The sequence below is a fragment of the Cydia splendana genome, chromosome 21 (genome assembly GCF_910591565.1).
Source record: "Cydia splendana chromosome 21, ilCydSple1.2, whole genome shotgun sequence".
In the NCBI taxonomy this organism is placed as follows: Eukaryota; Metazoa; Arthropoda; class Insecta; order Lepidoptera; family Tortricidae; genus Cydia; species Cydia splendana.
The window spans coordinates 11,882,937-11,904,334 of NC_085980.1; positions in this window are offsets into that span (position 1 = coordinate 11,882,937).

Below are 21,398 nucleotides of genomic sequence, written 5' to 3' on the forward strand. Positions count from 1 at the left end.
AAAAAGAAACCTACTTTGGAAACGATAAAATATAATATTATATTCCTTTTTCGAGGTGCTAGCAACTGATACGTTTAAAGTTGGTGCCATACGTGATTCTGATTCCATTAAGAAGCCGCTATAGAAATGCTTAACGGTAAGCGGCCACCTTGACTTATGAACGCCTGCAACCATCTGCCTAACCGGCCCTTTAAACACCTGTATATACGTTCCTAATCCTTGTTTTAAGGCGCCGTAGGTTCACAGAGCGGCTTTTTTAAATCACACTACGGTTGCCAGAACTACTTGCTCACGCTTGTGCTCAGTGAGAGAAAAGAACCTGGACCTACGGGGCCTTAAAGCATTCTTGGATAAAACGTCGGCATTCGTCAGTAAAGTATTATATTATAGCTGACTATACCACACTTGTCTAGCCGTGGCCTTGTTGTAGAAACTGCACCGCTTACTGCACTTTATGTAGCTGCTGTCGGATACAGCTATTTACGGATATTATTCCACTGCAGCTAACACTGTTGGCAAGCGCTCTAAAAATATAGGGCCTAGCCAACTAACAGTTTACAGAAAACGTTTATCCTTAACTGATCACGTGATATTTCATTCGTATACACAGCTGTAAAATTGCAGGGCCCCTTTATGGATGAATTCCATTCATAATGTGGCCATGCACTTGTGCATCTCGCTCTACTGTCGTACATCAATTGAACCTAATTAATGCATGTAATCACATCGTTTAGTAATACCACTGTATATCATCATCATCATCATTCAGCCTATATACGTCCCACTGCTGGGCACAGGCCTCCTCTCACTCGCAAGAGGGCTTGGGCTATAGTCCCCACGCTGGCCCAATGCGGATTGGGGACTTCACATACACCTTTTGAATTTCTTCGCGGATGTATGCAGGTTTCCTCACGATGTTTTCCTTCACCGCAACGCAAATGGTAAATATCAAATGATATTTCGTACATAAGTTCCGAAAAACTCATTGGTACGAGCCAGGATTTGAACCCGCGACCTCCGGATTGAAAGTCGGACGTCATAATAATATCCACTCGGCCACCACCGCTTTTACCACCACCACTGTATATATCTCGTTTGTAAATATGTAAATGATTTCAATTAATGCATGTTAATTTATGATAGAATTTTTAGGGTCGGTAAGGTGACTGCTCACAATCAGGCGGGCCGTATGCTTGTTTGCCACCAACGTGGTATAAAAAAACACACCAGTTATTTAAAATTGACCACGTCCAGACGGACAGAAACAGAGATATTTGGAAGTGGGCAATTGGGCATCCTGCAAAAGGCCTACGGAGCCTTCAGTGTCAAAAATTAGGCAGTTTACGGCATTAAGTAGTAGTTCATAATGGCACCAATTTGTAACAACAACTATAACGTTCTACAAGATAACATTAGTTGTTTAATCTCAATACAAATAAAAAACCTATTCTTGGTTTGCATCCCATCAGCAAAGCGGGGTCAAGCGTGGCTCACTCCGCGATTTCGTCGCTTTGCAACAGGTAGCTACAAATAGATCCATCCCACACCAATTTTGGTGGCTAGCCATAAGCCGCGCGTGGCGCTGTCATATCTGTCCTAATCGTAACAGATGCGTTTTGTTAGAGAGTGAATCTTCTGTACCTAGTACTATTATTTATTCTATGGCGGGGTCCATATATAATTATAAACTTAATTTTAAGACGAAACAGGAGCTAAGTTTTAAATATTTTAGGTAAATATACCCGTCTCGCTAACGGAAGCGGCACCTAAAAGTAGTGCGATAAGGACAAGGCGAAAAAGCCTGCGTGAAAATCTCAAAGATCGAGGTTTCGTACTCCTCTGTTTCCTCCTCCAAAACTTAACCAATCGTAACTAAATTTGGAAATCTAAATGATTATGAAATTATCTGTGTCAGACCGTTTTGCTTTTTTGGCTAATTGATATCAGTTTTGAATGCCACGCCTCTCATTGCGGCATAGTCAATTAGGCCATTTTGGCCATTTTTGAAGGGCTCTAGCGCCTTAAAAACAAAAATATCAAAAAAAGCAAAACGGTCCGACACAGATATTGACAATATTAATCTGTGTTGAAAAAATCATTGCTCTAGCTTCAAAAACCACGGAGGAAAACGAGGAGTACGTTTGTATGGAGAAATTACCACTCCCGTTGGCTCTTAAATGCATTTACATTTTCAACAACGGAGTTTTAACTATACTACGGGGTTTTTACCATAGTCGATAAATCGCGAGGCAAACCCTAAATCGGAGTCCCGAGCTATCATAGGTCCGGTTTCCTGTAAGTGATTTCTGTAGAAAGTAACATCCTACGATCAGCAACTAACATGATTCTTAAACCTTCATAAATAAGGATGAAAATAGCTTGAAGTTTTGTTGATCACCGTACCACGATTTACCTCGAAACACAGAAACTGGACGCGTGCTGTTGCTGTATTATACTGCAACATTTGTATGTTATAAGAAAGTGATATTAGGATACAAATGCATCGGATGTGTCAAGACACAGGGTTTTGCATTCAAATGTTGAAAGGAAAACTAACCGCTTGTTGTATTTACTTTGAAGAGAAAAGAGGATAACATGACACTTATATACCTTTACCAAATGAGGGAAGTCTTGGGAAGGTATCAAATTAAATTAAACTGTTTATAGGTACCATGCAATAGATGAATAGAGAAGACAAACTAAAGCTGATGCCTTGTCTTCTCTTTTATCTACCTTTTGCTTGCTAAATCTACCCATTGAAAAAAATAGGTACGTAGGTGGGCTGATGAGCAGATCTCGGACAGGGTGAGCTATTTGCCTTATAATATGACGTAAGACATGTCAAATTATAAGGTAAATAGCCCACCCTGTCCGACCTCTGCTGATGTGTTGAAAATAATCTGAACTCAAATTTATTGTCAAGGGAATAAGTAAGAGAGTGTGCTGAGCATTCTGATCGTCTAACAATAAAACTGCAAATACTTGGATTTTGGTAACATACTTTGGTAATAATTATACTATACGGATCAGTACGGTTACCATCAGTTTGTCACTGACATAAACGCCGTCGAGAACGTAATTTACTTTCTATACATCCCGTGCGCGGTGGTGGCCGAGTGGATATGACGTCCGACTTTCAATCCGGAGGTCGCGGGTTCAAATCCTGGCTCGTACCAATGAGTTTTTCGGAACTTATGTACGAAATATCATTTGATGTTTACCACTAGCTTTTCGGTGAAGGAAAACATCGTGAGGAAACCTGCATACATCTGCGAAGAAATTCAAAGGTGTATGTGAAGTCCCCAATCCGCATTGGGCTAGCGTGGGGACTATAGCCCAAGCCCTCTCGCGCATGAGAGGAGGCCTGTGCCCAGCAGTGGGACGTATATAGGCTGAAATGATGATGATGATGATGACATCCCGTTTGCACTAATATGCGAGTGCGAGCGAGATGTATAGAAAGTAAATTACGTTCTCGACGGCGTTTATGTCAGTGACAAACTGATGGTAACCGTACAGTACTTTTATGACAAACTCGCGAATCTGCGTAAGTAAAATCGAAATGAAAACCTTAAACCGTTCGAATTCACACTGCACAGGTAGCAATGTACAAGTTGCAGAACATTCTCAAAAATTCAGTAACATTCTGGGGAATTTCCGGAGCCTTACACGAGAATTTAAATTAAATTTCCAATGAGAACATTCCCTATGAGAATTATCAAAAACTGTACTATTAGTATTATTTTAATAAACTCGCAAATAAGACAGTCAGTTAGAATTATTGATAACGGCGGTGTCCAGCGACTTCCTGAATAATTTTTATGGTTCGTAAAATTTAAGTTCTGAGAACATTCCGTATGGAAAATTTCGCAACTTTGGAAACTTCTCGTTGGTGCATTGCTATGCACAGGCGTTCCTGCTGCAATATTTCGGAGTGACGTGACATTACTGCCGACTTTTAAGTCAAGGTTTTAAATCCGTAACTGATTCGCAACTTTGCCATGCATGGGACGATGCAGTACTAGTGATTAATCCACCATGTCCCAATTTTTACACCATCCCAGCCCAGTAACCTGACCTAATCGACAATGCTGTGAACTTTGCACAAAGGCTGCGCTGGTTCGCACTGGAGTAAAAAGCTTGACAATGGCCGTACATTTCATTAACACGGAGCTGGCTTGTTAATGGGTTTTAAACAATCTGTTAATTTCTTTTTTCAATCTTCTGTAGAAGACAAGGTGCGTAATATAAAGAAAATTTATTATTCGTAATAGTAATTTGCAAGCCGATTTTCTCTTTCTCTTGTCTACGATTGAGTCGCAGATCTAGAGTGTAAAATTGAGTATCAACGATCAAAATCGCTACCCACAACTTTTCTTTCACCGAGCCAATATGTACAGTCACCTGCAATAATATGTTACTCTTCGAAGGCCGCAAAATCATCTGACACGATCTTATTTGTAGAGCGATAAGAGCGTGTCGCGTATTTTTGCGGCCTTGGAAGAGTAACATATTATTGCAGGTGACTGTACAAGTAGGCATCAAAAATATTGTATTGTTTCATTTTACTCTAATTTCGTTGCTATGTACATGTATATTTATTAGGAACTAACGTTATTGCAGATTTTGCAACAAAAACGCTCTTATCTATGTTCACACTCTTAATTTCTCAGGCTTTTGAGCAAAGAATCCAACTTTTACTATTGTGTATGCTAACAAACATATACAGTTTGCTAATTGCATATCTTTAGCCGAGAACATTATGACTTCTGATACAGTTATACGTGAGAGTAAATAATGTATGGCCTTTCTTACTAATTAATGATATAAAGTTGCCAGTCATGAAAGGAAAAGTGTTTTTATGTCTTTTCACTCATTAAATTTTACCGTCATCATTATAATTATGTAGTACCAATAGAAACATATATTGTGAATATAGACGTAAAAGATTCAGTATATCCGGATGTACGTTTTCTATGAATAAAAAAAACTATGTATCTAAAAACACATCAAAAGTAAAATTTCTATTATAAAGAAACACATGCTTAAAATGAGAGAATAATCGAAAAAAATAATAAATATGTATGTAATAGTATTGTATAATTTATTCTAGGTATGACTACCTAGACTCCATCTTATTAATTTAAGTTTTGTAAAAATGCATGCTTTTTATGAAATGAACAGATTGTTTTTAATAATTTTGTCTGATGGAAGGTGGAATACCTTGTAGCGCTGCCTGGCAGATTAGTTCTACTGTCCGACTTTCAATCCGGATGTTGCTGGTTGAAATCCTGGCTCCGACCAATAGCTTTTTTTATTGAACTTATCTGAAAATATCATTTGATATTTACCACTAGCTTCCGTACATACAATACAATACCTACATCCGCGAATAAATTCAAAGGTATATGTGAGGTCCCTAACTCTCGCCAGCGTGGGGACTATTACCCAAGTCCGCTCGCACATGAAAGGAGGCCTGTGCCAAGCAGGGCGTATATAGGCTGAATAATAATTCCACCTTGTTGTGAGCTTTCCTACTTCGTTTTCCAATATGTGAATGCCACTCAATAAAGATTTCTGCTTCAGTGCTCCGCGTTACCTAACAGTATTTTAGGGTTCCGTACCCGAAGGGTAAAAACGGGAGGACTCCTCTGTCCGTCTGTCTGTCCGTCTGTCTGTCCGTCTATCTGTCTGTCTGTCACCAAGCTGTATCTTATAAACCGTGATAGCTAGACAGTTGAAATTTTCACAGATGATGTATATTATTGCCGCTATAACAACAAATACGAAAAACAGAATAAGTGGGGCTCCCATACAACAAACGTGATTTTATTGCCGTTTTTTGCGTAATGCTACGGAACGCTAATTGCACGAGTCTGACTCGCACTTGGCCGGTTTTTTATCACCGTTTAGTGTATTTATGAGTTCACTTTCATAAAAGCACTACCTACACATTGCAGTCATGATTTTGTCATCAAATGACTTTGAAATAAAATCATAATAAAAAGCTTTCTACCTACAGTCAAGCATGAGTCATAAGTCATGACTCTCATGAGTCATGACTCATGACTCTCATGAGTGAACGATCCGTAATAACAATTTAAATGTGTTGGTATTAGCGGTCATAGAGGTTACTTTTCACAAAATGGTGATTAGCCATATAATTAAATTAAGCGCTTCAGTATGATAAAGATAAAGATAAAGATAAAAAATAGTTTCTTCAAGTAGGCATATTACAATGCGCTTATGAACGTCAAATAAACCTTTACCGGCTCCAACCGTACACCTCTGCCCCGAGAAGATTTAAATCCCCCCTCAATTGGAGGAGGGTATCCCAATATGGGACCGGCAACAAACTCGGCGTTAACATGCATAATATGCATTATGATGCCATTATTAGATAGTGTTTCCGATGAAGAATAGTACATTACTACAGAGGCTGGGAAGTAAGGGGTTGCCGGCCGAATGCATATGGACAGTTATGAGGCCCTCTAATCTGCTCGTTTGGGCACAGAATAAATAATAGTACTAGGTACAGAAGACTCACCTGGAGTGAGCCACGCCTGGTTTGGGGCACATTCTAGTGGTCTATGTGGCCACTGCCCTGCAGGGAGTTTACATGAAATTTAAGGGTAAGTTTCATTAGTATGAATGAACCCTCAGAGTACAAAAGTTAAATATATATTTTTTTGTTTTTAAATTCAATATTTATTCAACGGGCAATCTTATGAGCTACGACATCCGCGCGAGCCATGCAAGTGCTGGGAGTTAGTGCATTTTGTAACGCAAGTGTAAATGTGATGTGCACATTACTTACCTACCCTTAAAACTACTCTGTATGGCTGACAAGGCAGTGGCCATATAAGGACCACGTAGCACCATTGGTAACGGGCAGTGGGCATATAAAAACCACCAAGATTTTTTTTACTAAATAATTAACAATAAAAAAAAAACAAGAAATAACTTGTCTTTTAAAGCTATTACCTACCCAAATCAGTAGGTAATCAAAAGGAGAAAGTAATAAAAAATGGGTCTGGCCTGTTTAAAGGTTAAAATCTTAAAATATACCAGGGCTGAGAGCGCCATCTACGTTTACTTTTTACCACAGCCTTCCCCATTTTTATCGCCTAAAGGAGACAGCAAACACTCATAATAACTCACTACTAGTAAGAATAGAACACACATATCACATAATGAGTGTTTGTGGAACATAATACGTCAACGTTTACACACAGCTTCCCGCGTTTGCGCTTCGCCACGCACCGAGAGTCACACAGACTGATTCAGATACATCACTTGACGACACCCCGTTTTAACCCTTTCGAGCGTCGGTGTCTAGTCAGCGCTATGGAAAATGGTGTCTCTGCGCAGTTGCATCAGACTAAACGTATGCTGAGCCGCAGGCGACGCAGTTCACGCAGTCGCAGAGCAAGTATGGAACGTCCTTACGGTCCTATACTTTACAAAATTTGCTCTGCGCTGCGCTGCGTAAACTGCGTCGCCCGCGTCCCAGCATACGCTTAGCCGCAGAATAAATAATAGTACTACCGTACAGAAAGGAAACTTCCTACAAAACCGAAGTTTGACAGCGGTTCAAGGTCGAATCATGCTGTCCCTTTCTAATATATGGCACTATCCCTTTCGGCTATTTAGGGTTGTCAAAAATTCAAGTCATTATCTTATCTGTGGTCGTGCATGCAAAGGGACGCCAAGTTGTGCCAACCCTAATAATTGCTCGGAGCAATGCAGGGCCGAAAAAAAAATTTGGCTGTTTCATACATTCCGGCTGACTTGATGCCGCTGATTTATATGGGACAGCCAAATTTATTTCGCGATTTCGGCATTGGCCCCATAATAAAAGTTGTTCAGTATGACCTATTAAGTCACTACGCAGAGTAGAACGGTGGTTAAAATTTCACCCTGTATAAGGAGTGAAGTTTACATCCACTCAAGAGTTCTGGAAAACTAAGTACTCCATAGACTGAGGCAGCCGTCAACCGATGTCGGCGTCATCAAACCTTGAGCATTGTAATCATCGTATGCGCACAAAGCTCGTCCCACATTACTATGAGAACGTCATAAAGCGATCCAGTTCACAACATTTTGCTTCTACTGACAATCCATTCGAGAAATGCTGGATCTTGTTCGTTATTTATTACTATTGTTAAGTACAGTCGCCATCAGATATTTCGAAGCGACCGAGGTGGTCAAATATATCTGAACACGCACTCTAGCGCCTTGACAATAGAGACCTGGTCGGATATTTGTAAGCACCTTGGCCGCTCCGATATATTATATGTATGTCGGAACCTGACACCAGAAAGACGTATTGCAGCGTTATAGTTCATTATTTTAGACGCCTGTATAAAATCGATTAGCAATGTTGAGCTACGTATTATTTGGTTGTAACGAAGTAAATAAAGTTGCGTAGAGAGTAACGCCGTCTATTGGCGCATTGTTGAAATAAAGTTGCGTAGAGAGTAACGCCACCTATTGGCGTGTTGTTGAACTGAGATGACAGGTAGAAGGCTTTGGAACGTCGAGAGGTTTCTCTCGAGTGAGCGTAGGCACGAGTTGGCGTTTTTGTCGGTATGTTGGTAGACTGGTCGAGCAGGTTTGCCAACTTGACTGAGGCGGGAGCGGAGAGGCTCCGCCGCTGGTAGTTCTTCTTGATCGGACCGCGCTAGAGATCGGACGTACTCGTTAGCCAACCTCGTGCCTAACTCGCTACGTTCCTGAAGGCTTATACCTAAAGGATTATTCTGATAGCTTATAAAATCCCGCGTTCTTTAACCATTTAGCTAAGTGTTTTATTTCAAGTGTTATTTTGATTTCTTATGTTTCATTAGAAGCTTACTTTTGTGAAATAAAGAAATGATGTGTTATGTGTTGTTTTAACTTGTTTTGAAAAGATTTGTCCCTCTGAGTTTGTTGCCGGTCCCATACAGGGCTAAATCTTCTCATGTTAGAGGCGTAGGGTTGGAGCCGGCCTAGTTTGACTTGAATAAAGATTTAAACTGTTTCTTTTTACTTTCATATCGCTCCCTTGAGTTAAACATAGCAATTAGTTCTTTTAAACATTTAGTACTGAAGTATAGTAGGCACTAGTATGGTTAACGAGTCCTAAGGTTTATTTCATGCACTGGTAGCATGGTAGCATACTGGTTTAGCTGTGAAGTAATACATTATCGTACTACCCCACGCGCCCACCGCCTTTTAGGACCATCGGTATTCGACATCAGCAAGTGGGATCGATGCAGAGTTTCATGTATTGCTTACACAGCCACCTGGGAGCGTGGTGTATTTCTGGTGACCTACATTCCATAATCTGGACACGTGGTAATGGTAAGCTCACGTGTCTAACCTTGATTGAAAGGTGAGTGTAATTCATTGTTATTTGGTGAGAATTATTGTGAAATTGTGAATTATGATTGAGGCAGTCTAGCATAACGGTTGTGACGTGACGTCATCTCTGGGATCGTTAAGTTTCTTTGTAATTAATTTTTGTAATCCATTTAAATCGAAGCGATCTTGAGTTATTTTGATTTGAAATCCATACTGTTAATTAAAACCGAGTATTAGCTATTACAACGTAATATTATTTCATCGCTTACTTGTGAATTTACCCTCAATAATAGATTTTTCATGAAAATACAATTAATTTTTATAATCCATTTAAATCTAAGTGATCTTGAATTATTTTGAAGTGAAATCCATGTTGTTAATTACAACCAAATATCGGCTATCACGACGTGATATTATTTCATCGCTCACTTGTGCTTCTACCCTCAAAAATATTTTTTTTTTAAATACAATGCACCGTTAGAAATGCATCCTGCTGATTTGCCAATGCATAGGATTGAGTAATCCCTACCCTGTAAAGTTTAGTAATTAGTAAAATTGCTACAAATTATTGCCCGTAATGCCGTGATAGATCACAAATCGTGCATACTATGAAAGCATGAGCTACGCATATGAAAATTAATGTTACAGTGTGCTGCAACCTGAGCAGGGACAACTTACAGACGCCATCACACCTGTAACACAGAAGCAGCTGTGCAGTATCGTCTGTTCTGGAGATTTGGAAATAAAAGGACAGGTTTCGTTCAAATTGTTTATTAGTGAATTTTATTATGAGTGTAATGGCGAAGCATAAGTCTAACGTAACTAATTAGCTGTCACTTTTCGTATTGGCCCATTTTACCGTGTTACTTATTTTTGGAACACATGTTTGTTTGTTCATAGAATGAAATAAAACGCACTCATTGAAGTTTAAATTTTATTCTGAGATTTTTGAAGTCCCGTATACATTGGAAACATGTTTTTTTTGTCTGCTACATTGCATTTAATAAACCTTTGAGTTTATCCTGCTTACATGATAAACCTGATGCCGTGCTAATGATGATTTCAGTAACAGCCAGCTATGTTAAACTACATCGTGCATCTCGCCATCTGCCGCAGCAACGGCAACTGCAAGGCGGAAAGCATCAGCCGTCGTGCTTGGGTTGGACTTCACCACCACCTTTGACTGGGACGCGTGCATCATGCTTTATTAATCTGGTGAGCAGTTCCCATTCTGTTGGGATTATTTTGAGAGGATTTACTTCTGCATAGAAGTTTTGAGCGAGTTTCTGTTGTTAAAGCTAAAGTAGAAAGCTGAGTTTCTGTTGTTAAAGCTAAAGTAGAAAGCTGAGTTTCTGTTGTAAAAGCTAAAGTAGAAAGCTATCTTTAGTGATTTTGATCAGTGATGTTCAGTTTCAGTTGATCAGTTGACGCTGATAGTACCAATGGTTCTGAGTAACATGATTTAAAGAACCGTTTTTATTTTCTTTTTGGAATTCACTCTTAACATTGTTTTTGCTTTCGATGGACTGAAAGCTTGTACTTTCGAAGGACTGAAAGTACGCCCGATGGACTGGGCACTACTGTTTTGCTTTCGATGGACTGAAGGCAAGCCCGATGGACTGGGCACTACTGTTTTGCTTTCGATGGACTGAAGGCAAGCCCGATGGACTGGGCACTACTGTTTTGCTTTCGATGGACTGAAGGCAAGCCCGATGGACTGGGCACTACTGTTTTGCTTTCGATGGACTGAAGGCACGCCCGATGGACAGGGCACTACTGTTTTGCTTTCGATGGACTGAAGGCACGCCCGATGGACTGGGCACTACTGTTTTGCTTTAGATGGACTGGGTATTGTTTAGTGACCGCATCAGAAGTGCCGGAGCATGTAAGAGGTGCACGTGGTCTGCTTTTTATGTGCAGAATGCTCTTTGCGAGGAGTAGCACTTACGCGGCTGAGATGGTTACTTCTGACGAGGGTCTGGTATCTACTGAAGGACTGGCAATGCACCGAAGGACTGGTGTTGTTTTGTTTATGTACTGTGTTCATATGAGTAAAATTGGCATTATCAAATCAGAATATTATTTGTTTTAAGATGTCTTACAAAAATTTAGATCACATATGACCAAAGATTTTTTTTTAATGCCAGATAATTTCCCCGTAAATTGATATTGATGACAATGGTAGTGATACTGCCGAGCAATGAATTAGAGCTGTTGTGATTTGTGTTTTTGATGTTTGAGATTGTTCTGTTTTCACATAAATTTGAGAGTATCCGCAGATGGAGGCGATAATTATTGGAGTATATCCGCTAGATAGCGGCGATGATTACTGATTATTTTTATTAAGTCGTTGCTCGATGGACTATTTTTGACTAGAGAAATGAGGATTGATTAATGACTTTGAACTATTTTTTGGTTTGATTGATAATAAAGTTTGATTTTAATAGTAATTTGAGAGAGACCCAAATTGTGGGTCAGGAATGACCGAGCGATGAGATACTGTGCTGAGTATTTTGTTACAGAATCAAATGCATACACCCACACACGAGGACGTGTGTAGCGCAGTACGGCCGTGTCGGAACCTGACACCAGAAAGACGTATTGCAGCGTTATAGTTCATTATTTTAGACGCCTGTATAAAATCGATTAGCAATGTTGAGCTACGTATTATTTGGTTGTAACGAAGTAAATAAAGTTGCGTAGAGAGTAACGCCGTCTATTGGCGCATTGTTGAAATAAAGTTGCGTAGAGAGTAACGCCACCTATTGGCGTGTTGTTGAACTGAGATGACAGGTAGAAGGCTTTGGAACGTCGAGAGGTTTCTCTCGAGTGAGCGTAGGCACGAGTTGGCGTTTTTGTCGGTATGTTGGTAGACTGGTCGAGCAGGTTTGCCAACTTGAGTGAGGCGGGAACGGAGAGGCTCCGCCGCTGGTAGTTCTTCTTGATCGGACCGCGCTAGAGATCGGACGTACTCGTTAGCCAACCTCGTGCCTAACTCGCTACGTTCCTGAAGGCTTATACCTAAAGGATTATTCTGATAGCTTATAAAATCCCGCGTTCTTTAACCATTTAGCTAAGTGTTTTATTTCAAGTGTTATTTTGATTTCTTATGTTTCATTAGAAGCTTACTTTTGTGAAATAAAGAAATGATGTGTTATGTGTTGTTTTAACTTGTTTTGAAAAGATTTGTCCCTCTGAGTTTGTTGCCGGTCCCATATAGGGCTAAATCTTCTCATGTTAGAGGCGTAGGGTTGGAGCCGGCCTAGTTTGACTTGAATAAAGATTTAAACTGTTTCTTTTTACTTTCATATCGCTCCCTTGAGTTAAACATAGCAATTAGTTCTTTTAAACATTTAGTACTGAAGTATAGTAGGCACTAGTATGGTTAACGAGTCCTAAGGTTTATTTCATGCACTGGTAGCATGGTAGCATACTGGTTTAGCTGTGAAGTAATACATTATCGTACTACCCCACGCGCCCACCGCCTTTAAGACCATCCGTATTCGACATGTATATCATACCATTTAATCATTAAAAAACATAATAATAATAATACTCGGTTACCGGGATGCTATTAAGTAATAGACTCTCGCTAGCTGGTTGGATCAAGCGTCAGATGCAGAAGGCGGTGATCTTGGACACGGCGCGGATAGTCCGCCGGTTCCTCTCTCTGCGGCCCTGACCACCGGTAGCTTGGGCCTTGCCTTGCCCCGCTGCTGGCGGCACCCTAGGTTAGGTTTTTTATAATGTGTTTATATGTATTTTTTATTGTTTGGAAGTGTTTTTATATTTTAGTTTTATATTCATATTATAAAAACCCTAGCCTAAGACAGATGATGTAAATAAAAAAAAAATTGATTGAACACTATCAAACTAATAATGGCGTAACGATGTAATTAGTATCAATTTCATTCGTACAGGAATTGCATTTACATAATCAAGACAGCAGACCGGTGGCAGACAGAAAACCTGTTTGGACGAAATTCTTGATCGTCAACTTTGGATAAAACTTCGTTTGTGGTGTAGTGAGAGACTAAGTATTATTGCATAATTGTTTTCCATCGTATTTTCTCGGAAAGATCGCATTTGTCATGCTACTTCAGTCAACCTCAGTACTTTTTGTACCGAGACTGACTGAAATAGCAAGACACGTTCGTACGTTTCCTTGAAAATACGATGGAAAATAATAGGGTATTTTCCTGTTAGTCATATCAGTTACTTTTTTAGATCTGTCAAAACGATTTGCTAATATGGAATTTATATGAAACATTACATCGTGACGTCACGGATAACTCACCTACTTTTTATATTTCTATCCGATTTATTAAATAGAACTTGTGTTTAAAAATAACTCCTATCAGTGTTTTTCTAATAATTATCTGGTGCTTTATTTCGTGCATGGTGTCAAATAATTTATTTAAAATACAGTATAATACCCTATTATGCACTACCTACATCTGTATAATACATGATTTATTTATTTACTTTTATGTAGCATTAGTCCGCTAGATTGCAAAAAGCGTTGGGTGAGAAAGCTGCCAGCTCAGAGGGCCAAGGCAAGATGCCAATCGTTTGCGCCGTAGCGAACGAAACTGTAATATCTCTATCACTCTTCCATATAAGTGTGACAGAGAGACATCCTTGGCTAGGCGTTTAGCTTTTCGGTCTCCTGTAGCGTCTTTTCTAAGGGTCCTCGGTTCGAAAGTTGTACAACTCAAATTGAATAACTATGCTGTGCCCATCACCTTAACCTCCATATTTTTAAATACCTACTACATGTTTTGTTACCATATTCACTGCGTAAATCGGCCATAATAATAATGTACGCTATAGCAGTTAAATAATCTCGTCAGTCATAGAAACCTGGTCGTTACTGAGAAACTAAAGGAAAAATTGCAGCAACATCACAACTAATAACCCGCAATTGAATTCACTTTCATACCTCGAAACCATCGGGGTCCATTCACAATCATCGCCCTATTGTACTATCATCCGCACTTCTAACTGATCATTCATAGGTCTTGTTGCATAGACATTAAGGTCCATTGTTGGTCAGTGAAGTTTTGATGTTAATATGTATGGGTCCGTACAATAAACTTTCACCCATACAATTCACACGCAGCTGTGGTGCTTGTGCGTTATTAAGTTCGAAGGTCCCATTTAACAAGTGCTTAAGCTATTAAGTATGAGTTGACAAGTTGTTATTTTTTTAACTCATATAAGTGCTTGTTGCTAGGCCTACATTAATAAAGTATATTTTTAAAGGTTGTTTATTTTAAATTTCACTAACTTGACTAATTTAATTGCATGTACCTAATACTGTTGACTGACGAGATATCACGAGTTGTGGAGTAGAGACATCATGACAGCAAGGGAGCGTGGAATAGACCGCGTGGGCACTAATTTTTTCCGTCATCGTACCCCAGGCGATAACTCGTAAAGAGGTTAATATAATGAATCCCTCGTATGTCAGCTACCGCTCCGTTGGTGGGTTAAGGAACCACCAGGGAGGTTGCCACGAACCACGAGGGTTCCTTACACATCACCCAACCAAGAGCGACCAGAATGTGCTTTTTCTGTTTCGGTTTATCACCCGTAACTAATTTACGGGATGCTATTGGTAATAGAAATCTATTCCTGGCCCGCGGTCTAGAACGCTCTTTGACATGAGGACTGGGCCGGCAACTGGGTGAAGAATATGGCCAGAAAAGTTTTGCCAGCTGGACGGCCGCCAGTCATCATCATCATTTGCTTTCTGTCAAACCAATGATTTCTGAATCTCGTCTGCAAATCAAATATATCGAAGAAAATAAGATGCTCACAGATATCTAAACACAATACTGTTATTGTTTTGACTTTAGTGCGTATGTTTCGATATTTTTGAGCACTTTAAGTAGGTACTTACAATTATTATTGTTTGACGCCGACTACATGCATTAAAGCTTTGCGTCTTTTTTTCTCGTGAACCTACCTATTACTACCTCATTTTAGGACATACTAACTCAAACTAGCGTATTTTTAGAGGTACTTTAAGGCATTTTTCATTTTTGGCACCATACTTATATAACAAAGCACACAAAACCCTTAATATAAACAACATTAGTAATTTTCAATTAAAAAACAAAATTAAGATTTGGTTAAAATCATTAAGTTATACTGAAGCAGAAGAGCTATTACGAAGCGTGTTCTAGTATATACAATCTAAAATAACCAGACACACGCGCGCGTAAACACACATCACAGTTTCATCTTTCTTTAAAATTAATTTTAATATTGTTAAATATGTAATATAAAATGTCTACCATTGTAACATTACCTACGCTTGTAATTGGGAAGGAACTGGCTCTTGAGACACAGGGAAACATACTTTGAGAGGCAGGAACCAATGTTATGTAACAACTCAAAGTTGCAATAAAGATTATTTTATTTTTATTTATTTTTACGCGCGTATACGGTCGTTTCGGTCGTAAGTATATACGCGCGCTGCATTTCGGGGCTTCAAAAATCCGAACGCTCGTATACGAGCTTACACCGGCGTGTGCGCTCGAACTGGTGCGTGTCAGCTCGTATCACAAGCTAGTAGGAGCTTATTTAGCGCGACAACGCTCGTATGAATGGCACGCTTGGGAAAGGACGAGCGTATATGCTCCTACGCGCGCTTATAAAAACGAGCTTAACGAACGCTCGTATAAAACGCTAATCTAAAACTGCCCTTATTTACTAAAGTAAATCTTTCACTCGAAATTACAGTAACTAAAAAAACCTCTAATTAAAATCACTTTCACTCATATTCAATTACTTAAGTATTTTTAAGTCAATCAAGCTGTCGCAAAATCGCAGCTAACAAGTCATACACAAATTACGATGAGAGTCATTCAACTTGGTGCTCGAAAAGTGAAAGGAATTCGTGTATGAAGCTTTGATAGGTACTGCGAAGAAAATGTATGGGGTTCCGTAGGTTTCGTATAATTTTGTTAGCCATAAATCACTACACCTTATGAAACAAAGTCCCTCGCCGCGTCTGTCTGTTTGTGTGTCTGTATGTTCGCGATAAACTCAAAAACTACTGAACGGATTTTCATGCGATTTTCACGTATCAATAGTGTGTTTCTTGAGGAAGGTTTAGGTGTATATGTTAAGCCGTGCGAAGCTGGCGCAGGTCGCTAGTCTTGTATAATAATATAATACATAATCGTATGTTTTATGCTATAAATAGTTACTGAGTGTGTAGGACCCACGGAATACCATAAATGGTGTAAGCCCCGGCACAGACAGACCGAAAACAATGGTAGCGGGACGACTTGGATTCTACCCGGATTCCTGGAAAGCTACATACGACAGGGCCAAGTGGAGGAAACTAAAGGAGGCTTTTGCTATTAAATTGATAGGTTCATGATATTGGGTCCGACTGCGCGTCTTTGCAGGAGGATATTGATCGCCTTCATCAATGGAGCATTAACAACAAGCTCCTCTTCAAAAAATCAAAGTGCTCCGTGATGACTTTTAGCCGTGCCAATAGTCCCATATTTGCTCAATACCTGCTAGGTCCTGATCCCATAACTCGTGTCGAGTCTATACGCGATTTGGGTGTTATCCTCGACACGCAGCTCAACTTTCATGAGCATATGAAAGCGTTGGCTACAAATTGCTATCGGAGGTTAGGGTTTGTGGTTCGGAATGCGCGAGATTTCGATGACGTCAGGGCTATTAAATTAGTGTACACTGCGTTAGTCCGGAGTAAACTTGAAGCCGCATCGGTCGTGTGGAACCCACATGAGGACAAGTACGTCTTGCTTCTGGAAAAAATCCAGAAAGCCTTTCTGCGGTTCCTTTCTAAAAAGATGCACGGTTATTACCCATACTTGTACCCTTCAAAGTTCCTGCTTGGCGTTTTAGGGTTTAATTCCTTAGAGGTAAGGCGTAACTACGGGCTCTTGACCACAGCATGTAATGTCTTACGGGGGAACTCGGACTGCCCTGAACTGGTTGCACAGCTCGTACGCCTGTTCGTTCCATCTATGGCTCAGAAGGCCCAATTTAATTTTCAACCACGAAGTCATCACCTGTTAGATGTGCCTAAAACACGCATTATGTCCCCTGGCAAATCACCACTTGTCCGCGCACTACAATATATCAATGCGCTCCTCGCATCAGCACCGGAATGTGATGTATTTGCAAGTAGTTGGATGGATCTGTGTAAAGAATGTATGAAGTTCTGTGAGGCGTTGGATAAGCGTGAATCATCTGTCTTGTATTCGTTTTTCTTTCTGACATTTTGTTCTGTTTGTCCTTTCTAGACTGTATCATGTACCTTGTTTGTATAAATACTGTCTATTATAAATTTCACAGTGTATTAGTCCGCTGTAATGCTGTGTAAATTTTATGAATCAATAAAATAAAAATAAATAAATAAATATTGTCAAAGTAGCTGGGCATGCTTGGAACCGTAAAGCAATTACAGGACATGACACACTGGAAGAAGCTGGAGAAGGCCTTTGCCCGAAAATGGGTCTTCTTCATAAAATATTCCAGATAAGTAATTTATAATATATTATTTTGTTGAATGACCTTAAAAAGCTTCTACGCGATGAAGAGGTAAGGAGGGAATAAGTTTTTACATTTTTAAAATAAATATTATGCCATGTGATAACTTTGGTACATAATTATACAGGACAGGACAGGTCAGGTCAGGCGTGAACCATAAAGTATCAGTCCATTTTTACTTAAGTCCAATCCAAACGGAAAATCTCTAAGAGGACTTTAAAAAATGGATGGACGGATAATATAAAGTTTTCTCTTAAAAAAAGTATAGTCCCATGTTCAGTCACCTGCAATAGTATATTACACAACGAAGGCTGCAAAAATATCTGACTTGATCTTATTTGTAGAGCGATAAGAGCGTGTCACATTATTGCGGCCTTCGAAGAGTAACATATTATCGCAGGTGACTGTACGGACCTTTGATAATGTTTTCTATTTTTGAGTCAAGATTATAAACATAGATAGACACGTTTTACCATTGTGAACGTGTATTTATATGTACCTTGACACAAAAAAGGCAATGTTAAGAGCGTGACACATCATATTTGTACAATCGCCATCAGATATATCGGAGCGGTCAAGGTGCTCACAAATATCTGAACACGCCTCTATTGGCGACTGTACTTGTTGACATAGTTTGAGAATTTGTAAACCTTATATAAAGAGATAAAGTCTACCGATGACACTATATAACAGAACAGAGGTACTATATAATTATGTAAGTAAATATGTGTATACGTACCCTACATCTATTTAAAAATATATTTGTGAACTATACATGCCGTACCTATATATACAGTAAAAATTAAAAAAAAACTTAACGATCTTGAAATTTGGTATATGATCAAGAAATTGAAATAAGACATCCAAATTATAATAGAAAGCATATCTATAGCAAAAAATAGCAATTTTACAACTTCTAGATTTACCCCAATGCGTTTTTCACGTCGGTCCGAAAGTTAACTAAACTATTATCCTCCAATCAGATAAACCTAAAACTATCTAATAGGCAAGAAGATAAGAAAAATCTGCATAAAATTCCAGTAAAAGCGTGAGATAAAATGTTGAATTCAAAAACTTTGAAATACGGATTTTGACCACGGGTAAAAGCAGTAGCGAAGAGTCTTGGGCATTAGAATAGAAATAATTAACTTACTAATAATTTAAGTAATTAGCATTAAATCTTTCTGCTGTTATACTCGTATGTATTGTATATATAAGTACACATAAAATTTCGGGCACATCCGGTTCCATTTCAAAAAATGGGTAAAAATGACACTCTGTACTTATTTGCTTGATCATTTTATTTATTATATAAACAAATAAACATATGTACATACTAATCTTTAATTGTTTCGTCAAATGATATTTTGTATGTACTAATACAAAATACAAATACAAATGTTTTATTTCGGAAATAAAATTATACCAATATTAAATTGATGCTGGCCTCCACACCAGGCATAGCCTGTCCTGTCCCATGTAGGTAATGATAAAGTTGGGAGCAACACCCATTCGCTTAGCATAAGGAGCAGAGGAGAGGTACGCCTTTTGTATTTTATTTATTCATTGTTTATATTTATTGTTTAAATGATAACCTTAAACCAAAACAGAATAATTTAATACCATATGGCACTCTCTAGTGGCTGATTTTCACCAAGGATCATCCGAAATCCAATATCGGAGCGGACAATGTGTGTCGCATAACTTCAAACTCGGGTAAATCCATTCGATCCTCTCAGCCAATATCTACCCTATTACCTTTTCTCAATACCATAATCGCATAGCCTCATAGATCGCATCGCATAACTTCAAACTCGGGTAAAGTTTAAAGTTAAGCGACTCATCTGAAAACGTTCTGGCATCTCCGCCCGAGGCAGCTCCACCGCTTTCAATGCTACTTGCCCCATTGTTACCAAATTTGAATGATGTCGGTCATTACACAAGTAACACGAGCAGGTGACTGATCGCGTTTGCATGGTATATCATCCAAATTATCGCGAAGAAAGCGGGATGAAAGCGAAATGACAGGAAAATTTGACATTGAAGGTACAGAGCGGTTTAAAATGTCATATTAGACATAATAATGAGGCAGTAAGCTAATTTTGGGAACAATTCAGTTCTGTTGGTCTAAGCTAAATCTGCACCGACTTTGACAAGTTTGACAGAAAAAAATAAATAGGCATTTGAACTGGGTCAAGCAGATGTTGTCACTAGAAAAAGGCGGCAAATTTGAAAAATGTAGGCGAAAAGGATATCGTCCCATAGAAAATTTGAATTTCGCGCCTTTTTCTACTGAAAAGATTTGCTTGACCATCTATATTACATTTATTCTAATGAGACTCCCAGAACTAAGTAATCATTTTTAAATGTATTTTACCACCCCACTTTTGAGGATAGCATTTAGAGGAAAAAAAATCCAGAAAAAGGTCTCCTGAAAAGGTCTAATTAGAATGACTAATGTATATTCGAAAATATTATGAGTATAGTTGAATTATCGAGAAGATGGAATTGCATTTGTAGTGGTTGTATGCTGATAGTACAAGAAAATAGAAAATTCAAATATAGAATGCCTGTAAACAAACAATACTACTACATATGCAATTCCACGCTCTCGATGATTCAACTATACCTAAATGAATTTAAGCTTTTGAACAAACAATATCTCTAATTATTTCCTAAATTAGTCCAGTCCAACGAACTCCTTTTTGAAGTAGATTAAAACAAAACACGTTAGAACTGACATTGAACTTGTGTCCGCCTTTTTACTCGTTTCGTCGTCGTTTTTTCCGCAAATCTGGGGCATATTGACCAATGACCAGTCTTACGTAATTCGAAGTGGCGTGGGGCGTGGATGACGCTTTTAGTTTCGATAATGCAAGATGTGCTTTTGTTTTTTTTTATTAAGTAATGCAAAGAATGTTTATTTTTATTACAAAAAGATTTTATGATTGCTTAACATCCTGAGGGACATTTTACCTTCTTCTTTTCTTATTCGGCGTCTTCTTTGCTGAAGGTCGTGTCTAGTTTGAAGAGTTAATTTCCTGCGCGATGTACCATGCTTTTCCAAGTGTTCCTGTCCTCGGCGGTCTTAATACCTTCAGGTATTGGCAAGCCGGTGATGGTTTTTATTAAGTCACCCACCAGGTAGGCGATCGGCCGCGTCCTCTTTCCCCTTCGACCTTACCAACTACCATCAGCTTTGCTAAGCTACCCCGGGTCTCTACGAGCGACGTGTCCGAAATACATAAGGATTCTCTGGTAGCAGATAGTGGACAGCCTTGTAGTTATTCCGAGCTCCTTGAGTATAGACGCGTTGGTCCGGCGTGTGATCCAGGGAATTGGCAGCATACGTCTCCAACACCACATCTCAAAGAATAGAGAATATTTACTTACTTACTCAAATGCGTTAATTTTCGCTCTTTCTTTCTGCTTTAGTGTCCTGGATTCGGCACCATAAAAGATCTTTTTAATTTTACTGTATTGTAATAAAGTGAAAAAGTGGATAGCTA